The following is an 11,052-nucleotide window of genomic DNA, read 5'->3' as shown; positions in this document are numbered from 1 at the left end:
AAACGGTTCTCAGAGAGCCAGGACTGTCATTGTTTATTGATTATAGCCTGTGTTGAATTGTTAGCTGCCTGGTTTAAATTGGTCAGACAAATGCCTTTCCAGTGAAGATGTTGAACAAAACCAAGGTAATCAGTTGAGCACTTTCTTAAGGGAATGATAGTTTCCTGGTAGCTCTTCTGCTGATGTCCCAACACTCACCAGACCATCTGGCCAGTACTGGATGCTTCTCACATCATCCTCATCACCACTTCTGACACTCTGCCACTGGTGAAATGTTTACTGTGAGGTAGGCATTGTGGCAATACTTTCAGATTTACGTGTAAATGAAGTGGTTCTCTGACCACCCAAAATATAGCCTATAGATAATGGTTTATCAAAGCTTTGTAGAAACAGTATATAAAGCAATAAAAATTCAACTCACATTAATGTATGAATTTTTTTCATTATCCATTTAAATTTGACCCCAAATGATAAAATAAAATAAAATAGATGTGTTTACATATATAATTGTAATAAGGGATATTTGTACAAGAAAAATATCTTGTATTTTTTCTTATTTTTCTGACGACAAATAACAGTTAAAATAAACTGTTCCCAACCAAGAGATCTAACCAAAATGAGAATAACAGTAACTATGAATATGACTCAGCTCATTACAATAATTTAAAAACTTTCAGGTATGTAATATGTAATGGTTAAGAACTTGGATTCCTGAGTAAAAATTCTGTTGCGCAAACCCTTACAAATGATATTTTCAAGGTAAGTTATTTAATATCTCTAAGGTACAACTTTTGCCTATATACAATAATATAACAACTTTATAGAATATTTTTGTTCGTCAAGCTGAATTGAGATTCTATATGGTAAAAACTCTTGTACTTGGCACAAAACACATGCTTAGTAAATGTTAGTGATTACTTTTGTTATTTTTAATTTTTTCCAAGATGTAAAAATGGAAGACCAAAACCATCACTTTATTCAACAAAAGCCAAGTACATAATAGGAGATAATATACATGTGACTGTATATAATTACTATATAGTAGTTGGTTAATATGTGGTAAATCCATTAGACAGGATCTAATACAGTATCTCAGAAAAAGTCTGGCACCTACCAGGTACTAATTTTTAAAAATTAGTATAGAAATAATAGTTATCTTCCAGGAAATAATGAGTTTTGTATTATTAGATCTGTAATATTAACTTTTGTCTTCAGATTATCAGTGAAAAATGATACAATATAACAGTATTCTGATTTTGGTTTTCTCAGAAGTATGATATGAGCTTTAAAGAGAAACAACAAATGAAAATACTTTAAAAGTAGAGCTAGGGACTTCCCTGGTGGTGCAGTGGTTAAGAATCCACCTGCCAATGCAGGGGACTGGGGTTCGATCCCTGATCCAGGAAGGTCCCACATGCCGCAGAGCAACTAAGCCCATGCACCACAACTACTGAGACCACGTGCCACAACTACTGAAGCCCATGTGCCTAGAGCCCGTGCTCCACAACAAGAGAAGCCACCACGATGAGAAGCCTGCACACCACAACAAAAAGGAGCCCCTGCTCTCCACAATTAGAGAAAACTTGCACATAGCAATGAAGACCCTACACAGCCAATAAAAATAAATAAATAAATTTATAAAAAAATAAAAGTAGAGCTAATGGCAGAGCATTAATACTTGAAATGAATGTTAGTTTTCCTCTAGTGTTACAACATGTAACATACTCATTTATTCATGGATGTACTTAATGAAATTTAGCTATATTACACCCTACTTTGTAGTATGAGTAAAAAAAATGTGGTTCTTTCAATTCTCAAGATATGGTATAGAAGTCATAGATCTTCCCATATCTGAATCATAATTGTTTAGCTTTCTAAAATGGTAATTTCCTAATGGACAGAATAAGAAATGGCCCTGTGAGGAATATTTCCTTATCTTCAACAAATCTGTAGTCAAGGACATAGTCCATCGTGTTACCCAGTGAACTTCGGCATGACATATCCCTTAAACACCTATGAAAATATCCACTTTTCCAGAGGAGACTGCAGAGTTTTTGGGCAGAGAAGGATCACAACACATCTTCTCCTGATATCCTTAAAACTTAGGTACCTGGATATGTAACGGACTGAATTGTGTCCCCCCAGATTCATGTGTTGGAGCCCTCACCCCAGTGTGACTATATGTGGAGATGAGGCCTATAGGGAGGTAAAGTTAAGTGAGGTCATAAGGGTGGGGCCCAAGTCCAATGAGGCTGGTGTCCTTAAAAGAAGAGTCACCAGACCATCCTCTCTCCCTCTCTCTCTCCTCCTTCTTTCCTTCTCTCTCTCTCTCTCTTTCTTCACAAACACACAAAGGAAGGGCCATGTGACAATGGCCTTGAGAGAAGGTGATTGTCCCCAAGGCAGAAAGAGAGGCTTCACCAGGAACAGAATTGTCTGTCACTTCCATCTGAGACTTCTAGCCTCAGGAACTGTAAGAAAATAAATGTCTGTTGTGTGAGCACAACACGGGATTTTGTTACGCCACCCAAGCTGACTAATACAGACATGGAGAGTTACGTGGGATTTAGGTCCCACCTCTGGTTCTTGGGACCATCATTTCTTCTTTCTAAATGTTATCTGTCCCATTTTACATTTATCTTTTTGAAAACTGGCCTTTGTGTGTATGAGTGTTTGAATGGCATAAACCCCTTAGTAGGGTTGGACGGGAGATTCTGTGTGTCCCTGAATCTTCCTTGCCCTCTTTGTAGGAGTAATAATAGTTCTCATAACATGGGGTGTTTGTGAGACCTGAGATATTCATAAAAGGCACTTTGTGGCTGGGACACAGTAAATATTATGCTAGGTTGGTATTTAGCAATTGTTACTGGCAAAAATAATTTAGTACCTTAAGTTTTTTTTAATAAATCTATAAAGTAGGGATAATAATAGTACTTACCTCTTTGGGAGTATTAACTGAATTAATACATTTAACATACTTTGAATAGTACCTAACATATAACAAGCCGAATAAACATCAGTTACTCTTTGCAGGTGAAAGTCCTGAGATCCTTTTATGTATCTGGCTTTGGAAGGCATTCAGTTAATTTACTTCTGACTAAATTTCGTTAAACCTAGTGAATAACACACTAATTTAAAAAGTGGCAGTTCCCTTTTGCAGGAGTTACTGACTAAACGTATTTTATTTATGAACTCGAAGGAGAAAAATAATTTTATTCTAATGCATATCTGTGATACTGCCAACTCGTAATGTTTGCTAATGAATTATTCCAGAATAATGGAAAATACACAGCAAGAGCCTTGGTCTTTGCCAAACTCCCAGGGAAAGCATTTTGAGTTCTTTCTGTCTGTGCAGGTATTCAGTGTAAGGGCATTTGCCCTGTCTAACCCCAATTGAGGCTCTGCTTGAGTGCATTTTCTAAGCGTGATCTATGTTAGCATGGCTTGATTACGTTAAATGAATTCCAGTCATCCCTCTGGCCTTAATGTTACTTACTGAAAAGAGAGTGACCTAATGGTCATAGTGAATTGTGTTTAATTGCACTTATTACGGCTTATATGCAATTTGCAATTATTGAGGGGTTTTTATTGTTGTTATTGTTGTTGCTTAGGGCAATTTAAGGCAGAGGCTTTGCCATGCAAAATGATATAAAATTGTCCAGATGCTATTTTCTGTCCTGCGGTGGGGATGGTGGGAGGTAGGTAAAGACAGGGGGTAGAAAAGGTTCACTGAATAGTAAGAGGAAGCAAACTGATTGGCAGAAAACTTAACTCTACTGCAGTTACCTGTAATAAAACAAAGTTAGTTGATAGTGATGCTTATTTGGGGGAAAAGGTACAGAGAAGGCAATGATTGTTCAGTAATAGTCAAGTATGACAGGATAAATAATATAGTTGTTTTCTATCTGCACGTGAATTTAGGAGAAAATTGCTGACTATAACTCCCTATTTTAAAACACTGAACTTTTTAAAAGCTTTAATTTTCTTTTAATCTAAAAAGGTTATTATACATATAGAACCATCACCACCACCACACCACAGCTACCACCATTGCCATTGGTGAATTTACTATTGTATGAAAAGATGAAATGTGAAATGTATAGAACAATAAGAAGCAAGATAAACATCATGGCACTGTTTTTATGAGAATTTTGGCTGCCAGGGAGAACTGTTTTCAGGTGAAAAGGTTGGATATCTTCAGAATGTGATGGAGAGACAAAGGGAGAGAAATCTTCACCCACAAATATCTTCAAACTTTTGAATAATCCTTGAAGCTGTAGGGCAGTAGCAGTTCTATTCTAGTGAATTGGAAAGTCAGAAATAGTTGTTAGTTATTTAAATACTGGTTCATTTCTCAGGTCCATTCTTTCCAAGAGAATCTCTCAAGGATATTCCCCAGGGACTTCCCTGGAGGTGCAGTGGTTAAGAATCCGCCTACCAATGCAGGGGGCACAGGTTCAATCCCGGATCTGGGAAGATCCCACATGCCTCGGAGCTACTAAATCCGTGTGCCACAACTCCTGAGCCCCCATGCTGCGACTACTGAAGCCCACGCGCCTAGAGCCCGTGCTCCGCAGCAAGAGAAGCTGCTGCAATAAGAAATCTTCCCACTGCAACGAGTAGCCCCGCTCACTGCAACTAGAGAAAGCCCCTGTGCAGCAATGAAGACCCACCATAGCCAAATAAATAAATAAATAAATAAATTAATTAATTAATTAAAAAAAAGGATTCTCCCCACATGCTAACAGTACTATAAAGTCTGGCATCACATGTGTTTTGTCTGTGATTGTTCTATAAATTTAACATTTCAGTTTTTCAAAAAGATAGTACATTCTCCGGTACTTGCGGTGGCTTAGCAAATAGTACACAGAGTAGGCGCAAAAAATACATTTAGAATTAAATTGTTGGCCAAATGTATTATATGAAGAAACTGAAGTCCGGATACTGAGCAACCAGTATATTGACATATGTCTTTAAGTATATTGTGATACACACATTTTAGAATATTGTTACAATTTATTAGATTAATTGTCACAATAACCAAGAGGAAATCTATTATTAAATTCACCACTAGGATAATTGACCCAACATTGCTGATGCTTTTGTTTTACTCTAAAATAGAAAAGTAATAATCATGACAGTATTTGTGAAATTTTAGGAAAAATAAGGAATACAAAAATTAATACTTTCCTCTGCTGCTAGTGATCACTTAACATTTTTGTGGTTTTACCCTAATATATATAGGAAATGTAATTTTACGAGTATGAAATATTGACAGAATTGGAATAATATACTGCCTATACCTTGATTTGATTTTTATTCTGTAATGCATTGTATATACTGCCTCATGTTTATTTCACCAAATACCATGTTATAAGCTACAATAATTGATCATATGCTCATCATTACTTTATTCAACTCTATATATATTATTAAATATTTATTTTATAAATAATCAATTGCTATTATAAATACTGTTTTATAAGCATTCTTGCATATAGATTTTATTGTTTTCTTAGGGTAGATTCCTAAGAGTGGAAATAGCTGTCTTGAGATGAATTTATTTTTAAGGCCTTTGAAATATACCTAATGCTGCAATGAAGCTCAGGGTATGTGTTCTTGGATATGGGGCTTTTTTTTAAACTGAATCAGAGATATATGGGTCCTTACTGAGTAGACTCCATGGAGACCCTTTCTTAAAAACCTATACTGGGAATTGATCTTCCATTCTACATGCCTCAGGCTATAATTTCCCAACTTCTCTTTATGTAATTGTTGGTCAGTCCTCCCATTCTGAGCTTCAAATGTGGTGTGCTTCAAAATGTTAAAGAGTCCTCACCAACCCTAATTGCTTGCTAATCCATGCCTTCTGTTTCCTCCTCCGTTTCCTGAAAGATGTCATACATAGTCTTTAGCTTAATTAACATGAAGATTTATAGATTTATATACTTTTTTCATTCCTCTGTATTACCTACTTTTACAGTTTTATCAATCAACATGGGAGCAAAGGAAGTAAATATTGAGATGAAAGGTCATAGTAAAGTATATACTGCAAATTTCAAATCACATGCAACTCAGGATAGATTAATGTAGAGCTTTTGTGGACAGCAGTGTTTGTGGTGTTCTAATACTCATTGGACAAAAGTATATATTGGTGTCTGCCTTGTTAACTCTCACTGGCTCAGAACATTAAGTATCAGCCAGAACATGAAATATATATATATATACATATATATATGCACATTAAGATTATGCTGCAAAGGGAGTATCTACTTCATCTATAGTTATATCTATCTATTTCTTTTTCTCTCCCCTTTCCAAGGAAAATACTTTAGAAAGAGATATTTTACAAATTCACATGATGAGGTCTAACATTAAACAGAGTATGCCTGCTTTGCCAAAAGAGTTTGCAAAAAGTTCTTACTCCTACCAATAATATGTGAGACCGTATCCCACTGAACTCTTGCAAGAATTATTTATGATAGTTTTGTCCTGTTTGTTTGCTTCAATTTGAAGGATAAAAAACAATAAAAAAACCAAACAAAAAAGGAATTTCCTGATAACTACAGGTGGAAGTTGAGTTTCTATGTTTATTAGCTATTTGCATATCTTCACCTTTGATCTGCTTATTTGTGGCTTTGCTCATTGAGTGCTTTTGTTGTAATTAAGATTTTATTAAAGTGTGGTGTTAGGCTTATCAGAAATTAAGGATGTTAACCCAAGGAATATTTTCAAGTCATTTTAAAACCTTTGTTCATAATGTAACAATAAATGTTACAGATTGATTTTTAGTCAAATTTGTAAAATTTTAATGACATTATCCTTTAGAAAGTTCTTCCATGGCCCTGAGAATAAATATAGAATTACATAAACATGCTTTTATTATTTTTCTTGTTTTTAAGGTGTAAGGTTTGCCTTTTTCCCCCAAATAGTTAATGAGATGTTCTTCATATCTGATAGTTGGCCCAGTGCTAGTCTTGTGTTGGACATATTACATGTCCTTTTTCCTGTTGTTTTTTTCCCCCCTGCAGGAATTCTCAGAGATAATCCAAAAATCATATATTGAATACTTGTTATGAAAAAGTTTACAAATTTGATTACCAACTCACATGAAGTTTGAAAAATAGAAGGTATGGATGGTTTTCTTAAGTAATTAAAATAGAGCCAATTAATAGTTTCCTAAATTTTAATGGTAATAACACATTTGAACTCACTAATTTCTTAGACTCCTTTGTATTTGTTCCAAAATTTCTTTAAAAAACTCAACTCCTCACCATGGCTATCAATTTCACATTTCCCCCCCATGATAGAACATCTTTAATGCTATTAGAATCCTTGGGCATTAGGATTCAGGCTAGAACCATAGAAAACGCCAATGACGCTACCTCTACTTAGACCCCATATTAAGAAACATTGAAATATGTAGAGAAACGAATGTAGAGACATTCAGAAATAGAAAAATATTCAGAAGGACATTTACCAATTACAATTTAAAAATTGGTTTTATTATGCTTCTTTTATAGCAAGGAAATGTAAGTTCTCTGATAGGACCTTCTGATATTATGTATTAATGAGAATTCTGTGCTCAATGAATTAAATAAATGTATTTCTCTTCCCCTTCCATAGGTTTCCTATTTAGCGTTTTACTTTCCAGTCAGTTAGAAGTGTCTTTATTTTATCACGGAAACAAGCAAAGGTTTAAAAACCTTCAAAAATCCTTAAAGAATTAAAATTATACAATATCATCTTTACCATATGTATAGTGTGTGTGTGTGTATTTATATACATCACACATACATATATATGAAAACCTTCTAGGTGTTCTGCCTTTAGGCCTGATAAAAATAAACATATGTAGAAAGAATAGTTTTTATAATATATATTTGCACATATACAGGTTAAAAAATTATTTGTAACATTTTGAGCTTAGTGGCATGAAGAATGATGATACAATTTCAGATGATTGTTGGCAGAAGGGATTTGTGAATAATTGTCTACCTACCAGTAGGGTAGTTGCCTTCAAAGTCATTTGATACATGTTTCTTTTCAAGTTTCCTGTTCCTTTCTGGATGGGGAATCATCTAGTAGATGTGAGTGAAGCTTGAAGTGGAGAAACATTGTAAACCAGGCAACTTTTTCTAGCCCACACCATCACTGCTGGGAGAGCCCTTCAACTGTCCAGTATGATGACATTGGTATGGACTCCGCACCTCAGCTCCACGGCCTCAACTCCTGTTCCTACAGGGCATGTGAACCAAAGCCCCCGTGATTTTGGCAAAGGTAAGCCTTTCCTAGGGCAGCTGCAGCACCAGGTGATCGCTCTCTGCTTTGCTATTTCCTCTAATTTTGGGCCTCTGGGACTTTTCTTCCCGAGAGTCATCCATGCATTTTAAGGATGTTTGTTATATTTTATCCAGGTTTTCTAGGCTTTTATTTTATTTCTTCATTTTATTTTATTTTTCTATCACAAAGATCTTTCTGCTATTATTGCCAGAATATATGGCTTCTTGACCACTGTTTTCTCAACCATCCATTTGAATGTAAGGAGTGCGGGTTTGGCCCCCATCATTTCCATAAGAGCCTAACCTTTAATTTATGTATTTACTTTTAAAGTATGAGGCTCTGCCTTTGAGTATCAGCACAGAATGCCCGCAATCCAGGTTCTTGCAAGAGAATATAACCTTCAATTACTTTTGCCTGCCTGGAGGAGGCAACATTCAAGGACAAATGCATGAAAAGTAGGCCAGTGTTCTCAAAATTCAAAACTTCAACCACAGTTCAAGTCAGACCATCCGGGAGTACAAATTCAAAACTTATTGTTTCAGCTTTTATGACATTTGATTTTTATATCATGCTCTTCAACTGCATCAATGGATGCTATAAGCAACTGCATGGAACTGTTTATTTTTGGTATTATAGGCAGGATGTTGAGGTTATTTTCCACAAGATCACTCTGTATGCCTTTTATGAATATTTGAGAGAAATGTGTCTCAGAACCCAGTGCCAGGAAAATCTTCCTTTTGCTGAGCAATTGATTGTTGTTGTTTCATGGACACTATGAATCTTAAAAGTGATCATGTTTTCCTTATCCTTTGCCCATAAAGAAGTGCAACTGATTTAATTATTTAGGCCTTACGAATACATTTATGTGTTACAAAAATCTCTCTCCTATTTTACAAATGCATCTTTTACTTATTAATTTATTAATTAGTAATAATATTTAAAAATATTTTATAGTTATAAACTTTAAATACTGCATAAAATGGAGTAATTGTAAATAAATTAAAATATTGGCACCATATAATATCACAAATTTGAGTTTGTTGGGGAATTATGATCAAAAACAATATCATCTCTCATCCCAGAATTCCTCTCCACAAAGAAAGTAAACAATAACACACGTTTAACATTGAATGAGCATTAAACCAGAATGTGATGTGTATCACAGGCAATCTAATAGAGATTGTCAAACAGAAAGACTGTAAAAACTCTCACTTATATAAACAGAAGATACAACCCCTCGCGTACATGTTTTCAGGTAACTGTAAGTAGTCCTTGGGTAAGAGGACTTGACAGCACGACTGACCACACATAGTTCATCCTAATTTTACCTAGTACCTGGAGATCTGTTAGTTAATTGGCTTTATCCAGAGGAAAAGCAAACTTCTCATATGTTTATGACAGGAGATAGTTTTCCATAGTTAGGCTCCTATCCTTTTTCAGAAACTGGAAGATAAGGGCGCCATCTCCTTTGATGTTTCCGTTTCAAAGAGATGGTTCTGAGGTCCTTGAGAATGACATTTCTGAGTTTCAAGGCTGACAAAGGCCTATCTAGTCTTCAAAAGGATACCAAATGGTTCAAAGAAGAGGAAGTAAGCATTTTCTAAGGTAAATGCTGGAAGAAAAGGAAGGGAGGGAACTGTCTTTCCTTATTTTCAATAGGGAGGATTAAACCTGTTGTTTTTAGTTTGCATTTTTACCCTTACAAGTTCTTAAGAATAAATTAAAATAAATAAATAAAACTAAACATATATTTCACAACATATAGTTAAATATATCACTTAAGTAGTTAAAATAGCACAAAATAACAGATTACAGATAATTTCACTGTTATCATTACCTCATAAAAGAAAACAACATTAAGTGATCTGGAACATTGGGCACATTTTTCACTTACAATAAGAACATAATCAGTTGATTGGATCCCAAGCCAACCCAAAGATGATCTAATCTACAGCTTGAATGAAATATAGCAATAGCTCAAGTTCTGGTCCCTAACGGGAGAGGTAAATGCTACAGTGGCCAGGTGATAAGGAAAGAAAATTTCCTTATTCCCGGGCATAGGACTGGACTTGAAAGTGTGACAAGTGGAAGTTTGTCATGGTGTGCTGCTGTTCCTGTTTCTGTGCTCCTCCATCTCTTTGTTAAAAGTTAAATTGAGGCATATTAATATTTTAAGAATTTGAGCAAAAATCAATTTGAATCAGGCATTGCACTCTGTCGATGGGAATTGGGGGAGAACTTTTATAAAGAAAGAGCAGAAGAAAGTAAAAAAAAAACAACCCTATTGATTGGCTATAGCTTAAAACGTAGTTGGCTGTTTGTGATTGATTGACCTTAGGTTTCGATTTCATAACCTTCATTTCCAGCCTTGGATTTTGGTTTGCTTAGGCAGGTGTCATGGCATTAGAGCCACCTGAGTCTGGTGGCTTCCTTGTTTATTTTAATGACTTCTTTTTATGCCTCATTTCAGTAGCCTGTATCCTCTAGTTGCCCCAGTCCGTGTTATGTGAAATTCAATTTGTATCCTACTATCCCCCATCTATACAATGTACATAATATCTAAATGTACCTGCTATCCTTCTCTGTGTTAAATCTTTGCCTTTATTTTTTCCTGTGCATCTGTCTAGGCTAAGGATGAGAAGGGACGCAGTCTAATTGGACAAATTTGAATACGTGTGTGAATGGCTGAAAAAAAAATCTATAATCCTCCCAGACATATTTCTACTTTCAAAAGAGAGGTTTGTTATACCAAATGAATCCTCCAGCTTT

The sequence above is a fragment of the Hippopotamus amphibius genome, chromosome 6 (genome assembly GCF_030028045.1).
Source record: "Hippopotamus amphibius kiboko isolate mHipAmp2 chromosome 6, mHipAmp2.hap2, whole genome shotgun sequence".
Taxonomy (NCBI): Eukaryota; Metazoa; Chordata; class Mammalia; order Artiodactyla; family Hippopotamidae; genus Hippopotamus; species Hippopotamus amphibius.
This window is presented reverse-complemented; position numbering follows the sequence as displayed.